This window comes from Notamacropus eugenii, chromosome 7 (genome assembly GCF_028372415.1).
Source record: "Notamacropus eugenii isolate mMacEug1 chromosome 7, mMacEug1.pri_v2, whole genome shotgun sequence".
Taxonomy (NCBI): Eukaryota; Metazoa; Chordata; class Mammalia; order Diprotodontia; family Macropodidae; genus Notamacropus; species Notamacropus eugenii.
Window position 1 is genome coordinate 81,763,661 of NC_092878.1, and position 14,782 is coordinate 81,778,442.

Consider the following 14,782-nt stretch of genomic DNA (forward strand, 5'->3'; position numbering starts at 1 on the left):
CATAAGCTAAAATGTATATATTTTCCTTACCCTTAATCTTTTTTTTTTCTTGAATTGAGGTTGGATCTATGTAGTGGTCAGATATATGTCACCATTTAAAAACACTCCATCTTCAAGTAGGGCACTGTGGAGTAATACTGTACTCTTGTGCCCTCCCAAAAAATATGTTAAAAGATACATAAAATGGAAGGATCACTCTCACTTTCCCCCATTGTCAGTGACTAGCTGACCTGATCAATATCAAGCCCAGTCAGCAAAGTACCAATGCTTACTGATGCTTCAGCCAGTTGCCAGCAACGGATACAGGACGTGTCTCATTTTTCTCTTCCCCTCCACTGATTAAATACCAGATCAAGGTCTGAGTAGCAGGTTGAGAAAGCAGAATGAATACTCTAACTTTAGAAATAATGGGAAGGCTCAGCTCTTATAAGCATAAAAATCACAGGGTCAATTATACCTCCTATTTATATAGCTGGGGCAGTTAGGTGGTGCAGTGGGTGGAGAGTGTTGGGCTTGGAACCATGAAGACACATCTTCCTAAATTCAAACCTGGTCTCAGACACTTACTAGCTGTATGACCCTGGGAATGTGACTTAACCCTATTTGCTCAGTTTCCTTATCTGTAAAATGAGCTGGAGAAGGAAATGGAAATCTGCTCCAGTATCTTTGCTAAGAAAAACCCAAATGGGGTCACAAAGAGTTAAAAATGAACGAAACAACCCAACAAAAACAAAAAAATCTATGTGTCTCCTTAAAGTTTATATAGCACATTGCATATTTTATTTCATTCCATCACAAAAGCTTTGGGGTCTAAGTACAACAGGATCAGAAAGTTAGAGATGGAAGAAACAGTAGAAGCCAACTAGTCTACTTCCCTTATTTTACAGAAAAGTAAAGCAGGATCTAAGGGGATGATTAGCTGCTTAAAGGTCACAGAGCTGGCAAGGGTGGTATTTGAAAATGGAACTAACAGGCTCCAAGGTCCAATAAAATAAGGATAATTATTCTTATCATTTTACAGATAAGGAAACTAAGACTTTTCATACTGATTTGATACTCCTTAGGAACTTGAAACAATAAAGAATCTATACTCTATTGCCATCATCTTGTTCTTTAAAAGACTCTATTTGTTAAAGGTTTAGATTTAAATCATCATTTATGTTCAAGGTCCATTGCTTTTGAAGAGCATCTGAGAGGGGAAAGGTGCTGAAAGAGACCCTTTGAAAGCATCCTAAGACTGGTCCTGCTAAAGTACATTAGAAAGCTTGGAGAAGGGTCTAGAAAGCCAGGTAGTATGGTGATGAAGACACACGATGAATTCTTTACAATTTTCTTTGCCAACACTAAATGCTAAGTACCATTAAAAATTATCTTACTTTGGATTACTGCTAATATCCAGTCTAATGTCTTATATCTAGAAAGGCAAGTGAAATGATTTTGTCTCCTTGACCTCCTGAATAGCTAGACCCTTCTCCAACTCCCAATATCCCTTTTCCCCTGCTCTTGAGTTACCTAATGATTTCTTCTTAATAAATCTTGTCTGGACAAATATCTAATATATAGGAACCATTGCTTATGCTTCTTTCATATCCCTTACAGCTCCTAACAGTACATTTAGTAAACGATTAACTGATTGACAGACAGCTTGGCATTTAGGATTCATTCATTGTGCTTGTTCAATGATAACTTTCCAAAAGGCTAACTAATGTTAAAAAAATAGAGGCTTGCACTAAGTGAGGTCTATAGTTCACAGAGTATTCTAATTCAGTGTGTTGTTGACCAGGCCTTACTTGGGTGGGCTGGCAGCTCAGGTTTGAAAGTGGAACAAAATGAAATATTTGTAGATCATTCAAGAGTTGACAGCAGGGATTTTACTTAGCCACAGTAGAAGAACATTTGGGGCAGAGAAAGGGGATGTAGCAAGGATATAGAATCAGTTGGGCAGAGCTTCCTTGATTCTGTATTGCCCATGCTGGCCTAATCAGTCAGAGGGAAGGTTTTGCCCTAGCTTTTGTATTTTGTGGTCCAAAAAGCTATATTCAGGTTCTGCCTAAGGTTCCCTGAGCCAATTAGTACTGGAGTAAAGTTTTCATATCTTTTAAGGAAAACTAGCCTAGCCTTCAGGGGTATGAGCTTTATTGCTTCCACCACAGAGTACTTCCCAATCTGTGGGCCCTGTACCCATGGGGGTATTGAAAGAAATCTATAATTCAATTACATATTTGTAATCAACAAATACTAACAGCATTAATAGTTTCATGGAGGAAGGGGGAATATATGAATTTTTTTATATTAAAAAAGATTCACACACTTGAAAGATTAGAACATTCAGTTTAACCAAAATAAGTGATAATTTACTTACTATTGGATCATAGACTCATAGATATAGTTATCTAGTCCAATCCCTAATTTTACAAAGGAGAAAATTAAGGCCTACAGGAACTAACATGCTCAAGAATGCCCAGATAATAAATGGAAAAGCTGGTGATTATTCTTTGGTCCTCCCCTTGATTATGAAACTATTTGCCATATGTACATGGCCAACAAAATTTTAACTGTTTCTACAATACCTGGTCTCTACATTGGTGTCTGTTGGTGATATATATGAGAATATTTTTGTTTCTTAGAATTTGGATTTCACAAGAAGTGTCCTTCACTCTGGGGAATGTAAATAAATTAATAATGCCCACTACAGACATTCATAGCTATAGTAATAAGTATATCTTTATCCCTATTAGGATCTTTGTAAATTGGAAGTTTATTCTGTCCTTCCTTCTCTCCCTCTCACTCTGTGAAATATGAGTTAGCATTCATATTTATAACTGCAAGAATAAAAGGAGAAGGGGAAAAAACAAAGAAAACACACGGTATTTCTGGTCCTTCTCCCAAACTTCCTGGGAAAATTCATGCCCATATCATCTTGTCAGTGTCCTGTAAGTGTGCATTGTTGTTTATGTTGTAAACTTTGATTTTCCCCTCAAACATCTGAGAACATCTCTTCTTCTTTTCCCAATAATAACTCAACAGGTCAGTTTATCTCTAGGCCTGGACAACTTCATAGCACTTGACACCATAAACAGGACCTTCCATATCCCCCTTGTTAACTAATCTTGAGTCAATTAGAAAATGCTTGTCACATTCTAGCTCCACATCTACCAGTTACTTTGCTCAAAGATCCTAAAGTCCAAAGACCTGGAATAGATATAGCAAACAATATCTTGTTCCCAAGTAAACACTATTTCTAAAAGAGGTGCTATCTCTGAAATATGTTAGAGATAGAACTTTTTCTAGTTGGTTATTGTCCTTCATTCTCCAATAGGACCAAAATGACATCACTAGTCAAATTACAGTGTATCTGACTGTGTCTGATCAGATCGATAACGAGCTTGGAATGTTCTAGCACAGGTCAGGCACAAATAGTCCATGTGAATATTTGGGGTGGATTCTCTAAATTTGCATATCTCACATTTCTTTTGAGCTGCTTCATTTCTGCTTTGCTCACCGAGTACAGCACCTTCTCTAATGAATGCATGCCATGTTGGGCGGTCCTATGCCAGTGTCTCCCATGTCACACAATCAACTCCAAGGTTCTTAAGAGAGACCTTGAGAGTGTCCCTTGTACTGCTTCTTTTGATCACCATGTGAACTCTTGCCCTGTGTGTTCTCCTTAAAATAGTCTTTTTGGAAAACGTGGGGGGGAAAAAAGACTATTTTACAACTTTTCCTATACAAAAAAGGAAGATATTGAAGCCATCTTTGGATCTGTTTACACCACCCCTTGTGAGAAAAATGTCATGCTATCAAAAGAGTTAGAGGCCTATAGGATTGTACTCCTGTCTCTAACTGGCTAGAAATAACATCCTTAGAATCAGGAAAACATGAGTTCAAATCCAGCCTTAGACACTTATTGGCTCTTTAACTCTGGGAAAGTTAACTTAACATTTGTTTGTTTACCTCAGTTTCCTTGTGTATAAAATGGAAATAAGAATCACACCTACTTCCCAGGGGTATTGTGAGGATCAAATGAGATAATGTTTAATTTGAGATAAAAAAAAGTGCTTAGCACCTAGTGGGCACTTAATTTGTTTGTTTCCCTCTTTCTCTTTCCTAATAAGGATTACCATATAAGTATTTATTTGGAAAGCCATTTGCCATCAAATGAAAGAATTTAAATAGACAGGACTACATGATTAAATCTCATCATTTTAAAACTGACCTTTTTCAATTTTTGCTGCAAGTGGTCCCAAGTTACTAAGAACTTACTATGTAGCAATATTTTGTGATTCATGCAAAAGTTTACTATTTGTTAACCGCTCTGGTTAGAGTGATTTAAACAGAACTAGTCATCTGTCTGTTCACCAGTGAGTCATACCAGGAAGTTCTTGAATTCCTAATAACTTAGAACAGAAATAGTTCAATAAATTACAAGTTTCCAGGAAGTAATTCACCTTTTGAAAAAGCATACACTCCCTTCATTTCAGGATCTTTAATCATAGGTCTTTTTCTTCATCTTTGAACTCACTGGCCTCTCTCCTCAGTCTCCTGGATCACTTGAAATGATAAGATTACAGATTTAGAGTTGGATGGGACATCAAAGGCCATGGAGTCCGACTCCCTCATTTAAAAAATGAAATTTGTTGTAATTTGGTGTTCAATTAAGTTTTCCTTTACTGTTTCGCTATGAAGAGATGAATTGGGAAGAAAAAATAAAAATTACTAGAGGTAATTAGGTAATATAATGGATAAGGAATGCTGGATATGGAGTTAGGAAGAATAAGTTCAAATTCTGCCTCAGACAATTACTATTTATGTAACTTTGTGCTAGTCACTTAACTTCTCTAAGCCTTAGTTTCTTCATCTGTAAAAAGAGGATAATAATAGCACTTGCCTGCTAGGGTTGTTAGAAGCAGCAAATGAAATAACATATATAAAATGCTTTGAAAACTTTAATGTAACATGTAAATATGTCATTATTATTATTATTATGGAAATATGTCTGTTGCTTTTAAAGCAGGATAGATCCATTTCCAAAATCATCCCACTAAAAATTTCATAAAGGCAAAAAATTTAGCAAGGTATACACAGGCAAATCCAATTCATCTACAAATGGCTATATGTCCTTTCAGGGCCCATTACAGCTTCCTTTCCGCTCTCCACTGTTCTCAAATATGGACAAAATGCTGATCATTAAGGATGTGGTATTTGGAGTTGACCAGGTTTGTGACCTTTTCTCTCCTTCAGAGTCTTCTCAGTCACCTGTTGTGTGGATTTCAGCACCTCTTTAGACCCCATAAATTAGATTTCACAAAACGAAGAAACATAGCACAGATTCCAGAAGATTATGTTAAATGGACCTTCAGATGCTGGTATTTCTGGAACTCTAACAGCCTATGTGATCATAGGACTTTTTCCTTCCACAAATGTTTGCTAAAAAGGAGGCTACCATGATAAAATATCATACTATTATAAAATTATCTAAATAAGCCCACCTGGAAAATAAATCTTACCAATTAAATATGAGAATGGAAGATTAAAAATGAATTTTGTATTGAAGAAAAGTTAACTTAAACTATATAATGCTATGAGCATATTCTTCAGTGTTGCCATATTTCAGTATTTCTACCCCCTAAGATCATTCACATCAGGGTTAAACACAAAAAAAAAATCTATTAAAAATGCCACCAATCTGGAAAACAATTGGGAATTGTGCTAAAGTAGAGGTTTCAAGGCTAGGCATATACCCTAAGGAGGTCAATGATTAAAAAAAGAAAGTCATTATATTCACCAAAATGTTTATACCAGAACTTTTTGTAGTGGCAAAGAACTGGAAGTAAAGTAGATGTTCATCAATTGGGGAATGACTGAATAAATTATGGTACATGAATGTGATGGAACATTACTGTGCTATTAGAAATAATGTACAAGCACAGGGAGATTTATATGAATTGATACAAACAGAACCAGGAAAAAATGTACACAATGACTATTGTTGTTTAGTCATTTTTCAGTTGTGTCCTATTCTTTATGGCTCCTTTTGGGGTTTCCTTGGCAAAGATATTGAAGTGGTTTGCCATTTCCTTCTCCAGCTCATTTTACAGATGAGGAAACTGAGGCAAACAGGTTTAAATGATTTGCCCATGGTCACTTGGCTAGTAAGTGTCTGAGGCCAGATTTGAATGCAGGAAGAGGAGCCTTCCTGACTCCAGGCTAGGCACTCTATCCACTGCAACTCCTAGCTGCCACGTAGTGGCTACAGCAGTATAAAATAGAAGTAACAACAACAAATGTATGTGGGAGCAAAACAGAGAAAACTTTTGGTTGCCTATTTCTTTGTTTGCTGCATCCTGAGTACTTTGATCAAGAAATACTAAGAAGCTTTCTTAACTCAAACTCTTATAAAAGCAACTTTCAGTCCATGTCCTTAAGATGAAGTTTTTCCTGCCTATTTTGAGCCTCATAGATTAAATTCACTAACAATTGTGTTAACCTATGTCTTAGATGTAAAAAGAAAAGGGTCTGCTTCTCTGGTCCTATTGTTTAGAGAAATACCTGCCAATTCGTTGTCATTTCAGACTACAAAAACTTTAATTTACCTTTAAAAGGTAAAAAAATGATGGAATGGAGAGAAATCATAAGGAAGTAATAGGAGTTAAAATGCTAAAAATGTGTTTTACATAGTTGCATTACTGAAATGCTACATGGTACAGTAGATAGAGCACTGGAACAGGAATCAAAAAGACCTGAGTTCAAATTTGACCTCAGACATTTCAAGTTGTGTGATTGTGGGCAAGTCACTTCAACACTGTTTGCCTCAGTTTTCCCACATGTACAATGGGGGAATCATTGTAAGAATAAAATGACACAATATTTGTAAGATACTTTTCAAACTTTAAAGTACTATAGAAATCCTAGCTATTATCCTTGTTATTATCAAGAAAAATGTATTCTGATCAATCCTGTTTTTATATTGACATTACCTTCAGGGATAATTTTTTTATATTTTGGGGGAGGTATTATTATTTTTAGTATTTTATTGCTCATCATAGTCATTTCCAAACACACTCCCCATTCTACCACCAATGAACCTTCCATAGTAACAAAGAAAAAAAGTTAAGAAAACCCAAATAACCATCTCTGAAACCATATGCAGCATTCCATACATCTAGTCCCCCACCTTTTCAGCAAAAAGAAGGAAGTGATTTTCTTCATCTCTTTTTCTAGGGCCAAGACTGGTCATTATAATTATGCTACATCAAACTTCTTTTAAGTTTTTTCTTCCATTTGTGTTATTATAGTCTTTAGATATATTGTTTTTCTGATTTTCTTTACTTCTCTCTATATCAATTCATATAAGTTTTCCCATGTTTCTTTAAATTTCTCATATTTATTGCTTTTTACAGTGCAATAACATTTCATTACTTCCATATACCACAATTAAGCTATTTCCCAATTGGTGGTCACTCAGTTTATTTTCTAGTAGTTTTTTAATTGATGCTCACTATTAATACTTTGACTTTAACTTAACTTTAAATTTCCTCTCTCTATCAACTAGCTGATGTTCATTAGAAAAACACTTAAGGCAATCATGGAGATTACAAGAGGAAATCTTTTGAAAGTGGAACTAATTTATCTGCTTTCTAAATTAGCTACACTGTAGGTTCTAAGATTCTCTTAAAGCAGGGGAAACATGCCAGTTACAGAGTTATTATAATGTGTTGAAGTAGATACAGGAGGTAATTCAAAATCCACATGACTTCTTAAAAGTGCCTTGTCTTTAGCACACACAACTCACTCACTCATTCACACTCCAGACAGAAAAACAACAAAGTTGGAGGGGGGAGCAGATTTAAACCAATCAGAAAATTCATTCAACATCATTCATTTAACTACTGTTTGGGTGTGGGTGTGTAATGTGTACCCTTCTTATATGTGTAATGTCAGTTTGATATATGTCAAAGTAATGGTGGCTTTCGTGGAACATTGTATGAGGTAGAATAATGAGTCCTATCAACCTAGAGAAGACAGACTACAATCAGGTTACAAAAGGTTTTAACGTGAAATATTTAGAATTTTCTTCTAAGGGCAATGAGCATTCACTGAAGTTTCTTGAGCATAGGGCATATGGTCAGACCGCTGCATTAGAATAGCCAATATGGAAGCTATGTAGAGGACTGATTACAGAATCAAAGAGAACAATTTGAAGATTTTCATAATAGTCTAGGTGAGAGGAGAGGAGAGACAGGACTAGATAATTGTAGTGCGTATAGAAAGAAGGTAATGGATGTCATGGAGGTAGAAGGAATGAAACTTGTTTACTGAATTGATATGGGAATGAATGAGAGAATTGAATCCAGAATGATTACCAGGTTGTGAACCAGTATTATTAGAAGAATAGTGATGTCTCTATTGGTATAGCTATGAACTGGTCCAACCATTGTGGAAAGCAATTTGGAACAATGTCCCCAACGCTATTAAACTTTGACCCAGAGAAACTACTACTAGATCTATAACCCAAAGAGGTAAAAGAAAGAGTAAAAAGACCCATCTGTACAGAAAAATATTTATAGCAGCCCTGTTTGCAATGTCAAAGAATTGGAAATTAAGAGGGTGTCCATCAATTGGGGAGTAGCTGAACAAGTTAGTATGATGTGAATATGAATATGCAAATATGATATATTACCATTGTGCTGTTAGAAATTATGGAGGGGATCATTTTCAGAAAAACCTAAGAAGATTTGTATGAATTAATGCAGAGTAAAGTGAGCAGATATGAAAGAACAATTCATGCCATAACAATATAGTAAAGACAATCAACTTTTAAAAGACTTAAGACTTTGATCAAACATTTATTAAGTATGTATTATATGCCAAACACTGTACTAAACACTGGGGATACAAAAGAGGGAAAAGACAATCCCTGCCTTCAAGAAGCTTATAACCTAATAGTCTGTCAACACAATGAATAGCCATGATCTCAGAGAGCTCATAATCAAACATGCTTCCTACCTCCAGATAAAGAAGTGATACACTCAGAGTAGAGATTGAGATTTTTTTAAAAAACATGACTAGTTAAGGAATTTGTTATGCTTGATTCAATATTTTTTGTAACAAGGGTTTCATTTTTCTCGTTTTCCCAAAGGGGGTAAGGAAAAAGAAGAACTAGTTGAGAGAGACAGACAGAGAGAGAGAGAGAGAGAGAGAGAGAGAGAATTTTCAAAATACACAGAAGAAACACAAAAAAGTTCCAAAGAAACTAAAGATAAGCAGGATAGTTTTGAAAGTAATATGCTGATTATATTATACTTTATTATACTTCTTTAAAAAGTAAGCTGTATGTTATAGAGGTTCATGGTTTCACATAAATTCTTTTTCTGTCTACTTTGCATAATATCCAATAAGGAATTGTCACCTTTTGGGCATTCATTAAATTAAGAATTTTTTTAAATTAACATAATGCCCAGAGATATTCCCCAAATATTGGTGCCCTCAACAGAAATAGGGAAGTTAAGAGGAAGGGTGTATTTAAAGGAAAAGATGATTCATTTAGTTTTGGATACATTGAACTTCAGGTACCTATGGGAACTATGGGTAAAGCTATCAAGTAGGTAGGTGGGGCACAGCTGATCTGGTTAAGGATTGCTAGGTGAGATACCTTCTATCAGCACCAATGCCCTAACACTCCACCCTCCCCTACCACTTCTTGCTTGCAGACTAAAAAATAAATACTGCCATTGCGCCTACAAAGGTCTTTATAACTAGCTGTCTTATAGTTCCAATCAGAATCTTTGCAATTCTGAGTTCTAGTCTGTCTAGGTTCAAGTTGTCTTCCCTATCCACCATGCCTCCCTCTCTCCTACTTGTCCATTTCAGCCCCATTCTTCTGTTCTCATCCCACTCTACCGTACTCTCCCCTTCCATTGTGCCTTCTTAAATCCTGTTGTATTATTGATAAACTATCCTTCTTGTTAGACATATGACTTCCCTAGGAAATGAAATTGTTTATTTCTTATATTTATTTATATATATATATTGTTACAATATCCCTAACCACTTTAAATAACAATAATAATGAATAAAGTAAGTATCCTGGAAAAAGTTAGAAAGTAGAATTTTGATATTTTTTGCTTTGATCAATTAACAAATGGAAATGGCCTAATGAACTTAACTTTCCAGTTATTTAATCTTCATAGACCGCTTGAACACTTTTACTTAGATGAATCTTCTTAAGTCTTAATTATAAATCAAGAGCATTAGCGCTGCCACAACCTCTGCTGCCATTCAGTTCATAGCATTAATGTGACTTGGGCCATGAACCATTATTTAAATGACAAGAAATTTGCACTACAAAATTCTTGAAGACTACAAAAATCCTGTTGATGAGCTCCTCAAGTCGAAAAGTGCCCAACATCAATGAAGAAGAGTTTGACTTGGTGAGATGATAAAGGACAGAAGGGCGTGGCATGCTATGGTCCATCAGGTCACAAAGAGTCAGATATAACTGACTAAACAACACAAAAATTGCAGAGAATATGCTAGACTGCATTGGTAGAGGGAACTTTCACATTTCAAATTTCCACATTTATCAATTAAATCACAGGTTCAGACCTTATCTCTATTCTGAACTGAGTCTGTAACTTCTTGGGAAGACTTCCTTAGTAAGAAGGTAAGCTCCAATAAGCCATGCTTTGATTTTTGTCTATCTCCAGTGACTGGCACATAACATGTGTGTGATAAATGCTCATAGGGTTGAACTGAATTGAATCTGAGGGGCTGGAGTTCAGGCGGGAGATTAGAGCTGGATACATAAAGATGACCATTGAACTTGTTAGAGCTGAGGATGTCAGCAAGGAAAAAAAGAGAATAAAAAGGAGATCCAAGACAGAATCTTGAAATGCATTTACTAGCCATAATCTTTATTCCATATGTAGTTACTTATTCTTTCTTAGTCCTGGTTTTCTTACCTCTAAAATGGATATAATTCTGTTGGTGTCCAGAGTGTTGCTAAGGGGAAAGTGCTTAAAGATCATATTAAATAAATGTGAACTAAGTGAGTGTGTCACAAAACCTATAGTGTATGAGTATGAAGAAGAGATTGAGTTGCTGTTTTACAACTGAGCAGAGGGACAGTCAACAAACATTTATTAAACAGTTACTACATGTCAAGCACTGTGCTAAACCACTGGGCATATAAAGAAAAAGCAATCATAGTTCTTTTCTCAAGGAGCTTCAGTTCTAAAAGGGGAGAAGAACATGTATAACCTTACAGAGGAAGGTGCTAGCAGCTGGGCAGGGACTGGGGAAGGCCTCTGGCAATCTTGAAGGAAGTGGAGAATTCTGAGACAAAGAGGTGAGAAAGGAGGAGGGAAAGCTTCCCAGGTGTTTTATATAAATAAATAATCCCTAAGAGAAAGTCATCCTTATCTATACAAATCCCAACCTTCCATTTTTGTAGCTCTCCTAAAGGCGTGGTATCTCCTTTGATAAGCTATCTTCCACCTGGTTTCTGAGTGAGGTTGATTCACACAAGCCATGGACTAAAATCTGAATGCTTGAACAATGACTACTGAAAAGACTTCCACCTGGAAAAGATCTACAGTATTTGTTGATGCTCACTCTGGGAGGGAATACAAAATAAGTCATTGCCCCTGCGAAACTTAAAAGGTAGTTGAATTGATGTCCAGGACTGGGAATACCCAGACCTGGGTTCTACTCCCAACTCTGCTACTAAATCCTTTGACCTTCATCTCTCTGGATCTGTACTTCTCCATGTGGAAAATGAGGGGGTTCAAATAGAATGCTCAGAAAGGTCTTTCCTAATTCTAAGATCAAGTACTTTGTGACTGACTGGGGAAAAAAAGGAAAAGGAGTGAAGCGAAACAAAAGAATAAAATAATATGTCTTATACTGCATTATTATTATGATACATAGAGTGGACATGTGTGTTTATATGTGTGTGTATATATACATACATGTATGTGTATATGTATATATTTACATATATATTAAAACTGTACCATAATAATAGCACCTACTTCCAGGTTGTTTTTTTTTCCTTCTTTATTTATTTATTTATTTAACTTTTAACATTCATTTTCACAAAATTTTGGGTTCCAAATTTTCTCCCCTTTTGTCCCCTCCCCCCACCCCAAAACACCAAGCATTCTAATTGCCCCTGTCTGCCAATCTGCCCTCTCTTCTATCATCCCTCTCTGCCCTTGTCTCCATCCTATACCCCTTTACCTGTATTTCTTATTTCCTAGTGGCGAGAACAGTACTCGACAGTTGTTCCTAAAACTTTGAGTTCCAACTTCTCTTCCTCCCTCCCTCCCCACCTTTATTCCCTTTGGAAGTCAAGCAATTCAATATAGGCCAAATCTATGTAGTTTTGCAATGACTTCCATAATAGTACTGTTGTGTAAGAACTAATTATATTTCCCTCCATCCTATCCTGTCCCCCATTACTTCTGTTCTCTCTTTTGATCCTGTCCCTCCCCATGCGTGTTGACCTCAAATTGCTCCCTCCTCCCCATGCCCTCCCTTCCATCTTCCCCCCCCCCACCCTGCTTATCCCCTTATCCCCCACTTTCCTGTATTGTAAGATAGGTTTTCATACCAAAATGAGTGTGTATTTTATTCCTTCCTTTAGTGGAATGTGATGAGAGTAAACTTCATGTTTTTCTCTCACCTCCCCTCTTTATCCCTCCACTAATAAGTCTTTTGCTTGCATCTTTTATGAGAGATAATTTGCCCCATTCCATTTCTCCCTTTCTCCTCCCAATATATTTCTCTCTCACTGCTTGATTTCATTTTTTTAAGATATGATCCCATCCTCTTCAGTTTACTCTGCGCACTCTGTCTCTATGTGTGTGTGTGTGCATGTGCATGTGTGTGCGTGTAATCCCACCCAGTACCCAGATACTGAATAGTTTCAAGAGTTACAAATATTGTCTTTCCATGTAGGAATGTAAACAGTTCAACTTTAGTAAAGTCCCTTATGACTTCTCTTTGCTATTGACTTTTTCATGCTTCTCTTCATTCTTGTGTTTGAAAGTCAAATTTTCTTTTCAGCTCTGGTCTTTTCATCAAGAATGCTTGAAAGTCCTCTATTTCATTGAAAGACCAATTTTTCCCCTGAAGTATTATATTCAGTTTTGCTGGGTAGGTGATTCTTGGTTTTAGTCCTAGTTCCTTTGACTTCTGGAATATCCTGTTCCATGCCCTTCGATCTCTTAATGTAGAAGCTGCTAGATCTTGTGTTATCCTGATTGTATTTCCACAGTACTTGAATTGTTTCTTTCTAGCTGCTTGCAATATTTTCTCCTTGACCTGGGAACTCTGGAATTTGGCCACAATATTCCTAGGAGTTTCTCTTTTTGGATCTCTTTCAGGCGGTGATCTGTGGATTCCTTGAATACTTATTTTGCCCTCTGGTTCTAGAATCTCAGGGCAGTTTTCCTTGATAATTTCATGAAAGATGATGTCTAGGCTCTTTTTTTGATCATGACTTTCAGGTAGTCCCATAATTTTTAAATTGTCTCTCCTGGATCTATTCTCCAAGTCAGTTGTTTTTTCAATGAGATATTTCACATTATCTTCCATTTTTTCATTCTTTTGGTTTTGTTTTGTGATTTCTTGGTTTCTCATAAAGTCATTAGCCTCCATCTGTTCCATTCTAATTTTGAAAGAACGATTTTCTTCAGTGAGCTTTTGAACCTCCTTTTCCATTTGGCTAATTCTGCTTTTGAAAGCATTCTTCTCCTCATTGGCTTTTTGAACCTCTTTTGCCAATTGAGTTAGCCTATTTTTCAAGGTGTTATTTTCTTCAGCATTTTTTTGGGTCTCCTTTAGCAGGGTGTTTACTTGTTTTTCATGCTTTGCTTGCATGTCACTCAATTCTCTTCCCAGTTTTTTCTTCACCTCTCTAACTTGATTTTCAAAATCCTTTTTGAGCTCTTCCATGGCCTGAGCCCATTGGGTGAGCTGGGATACAGAAGCCTTGACTTCTGCGTTTTTCCCTGATGGTAAGCATTGTTCTTCCTCATCAGAAAGGAAGGGAGGAAATGCCTGTTCACCAAGAAAGTAACCTTCTATAGTCTTATTTTTTTTCCCTTTTCTGGGCATTTTCCCAGCCAGTGACTTGACTTCTGAGTGTCCTCTCCACCCCCACCTCGCCTCCAGATCTGCCCAGCCAGCACTTGGGGTCTGAGATTTAAATGCTGCTTCCCAGCCTCAGGGCTTTGGGTGGGGGCAGGGCTGCTGTTCAGTGTGAGATTAAGTTTAGGTGCTCAGGTGGGGGCAGGGCCGCCTCACAGGCTCAGTTCCCTGAGGGGGTTTATGCAGAGACCTTCAACAATGGATCCCAGCTCCTGCCTGCTTGGGGAGCCCCTGTCTGCTCCCGCCTCCGCTGCTGCCTCCCGAGGTGGCCTGAGTTATGGGGGCACCCCTCACCCCTCTCAACCCCCCGAAGAGACCCTCTCACCGACCCTTGTCACCTGTGGGTGGGGGACCTGCACGTCCGCTGGAGATTCTGTCCCTGAAGCCTGCTCGGCTCCGCTCCTTTCGGCGCCGTGCCACGGCAGGGCTGTGCTCAGCTTCCAGTCCACGGCACAAGAGACCTTTTGCGAGAGGTTTTCAGGCTCTCTGGAGCAGAAATCTCCTCCGCTCCATTGTTCTGTGGGTTCTGCTGCTCCAGAATTCACCGGTGGTTCTTTTTTTACAGATATTTTATGGGCAGTGGGTTCGGAGGTAGCGTATGTGTGTCTTTCTACTCCCTTCCAGGTTT

At 37.3% G+C, this 14,782-nt stretch overlaps 1 protein-coding gene across 4 annotated transcripts in view; it reads left to right on the top strand.

Annotated features, from left to right (window-relative positions):
- Positions 1-14,782, top strand: part of PALLD (palladin, cytoskeletal associated protein) — a 554,902-nt gene that overhangs the window by 394,889 nt on the left and 145,231 nt on the right. The window contains exon 1 of one of the 4 annotated variants that reach the window (XM_072623160.1): positions 10,523-10,663. The exons of the other annotated variants lie outside the window; for them this stretch is intronic. The gene's annotated coding sequence lies outside the window, so the exon portion shown is untranslated. Of the gene's footprint in view, positions 1-10,522; positions 10,664-14,782 lie in introns of those variants that run through there. 4 annotated transcript variants of the gene reach the window in all.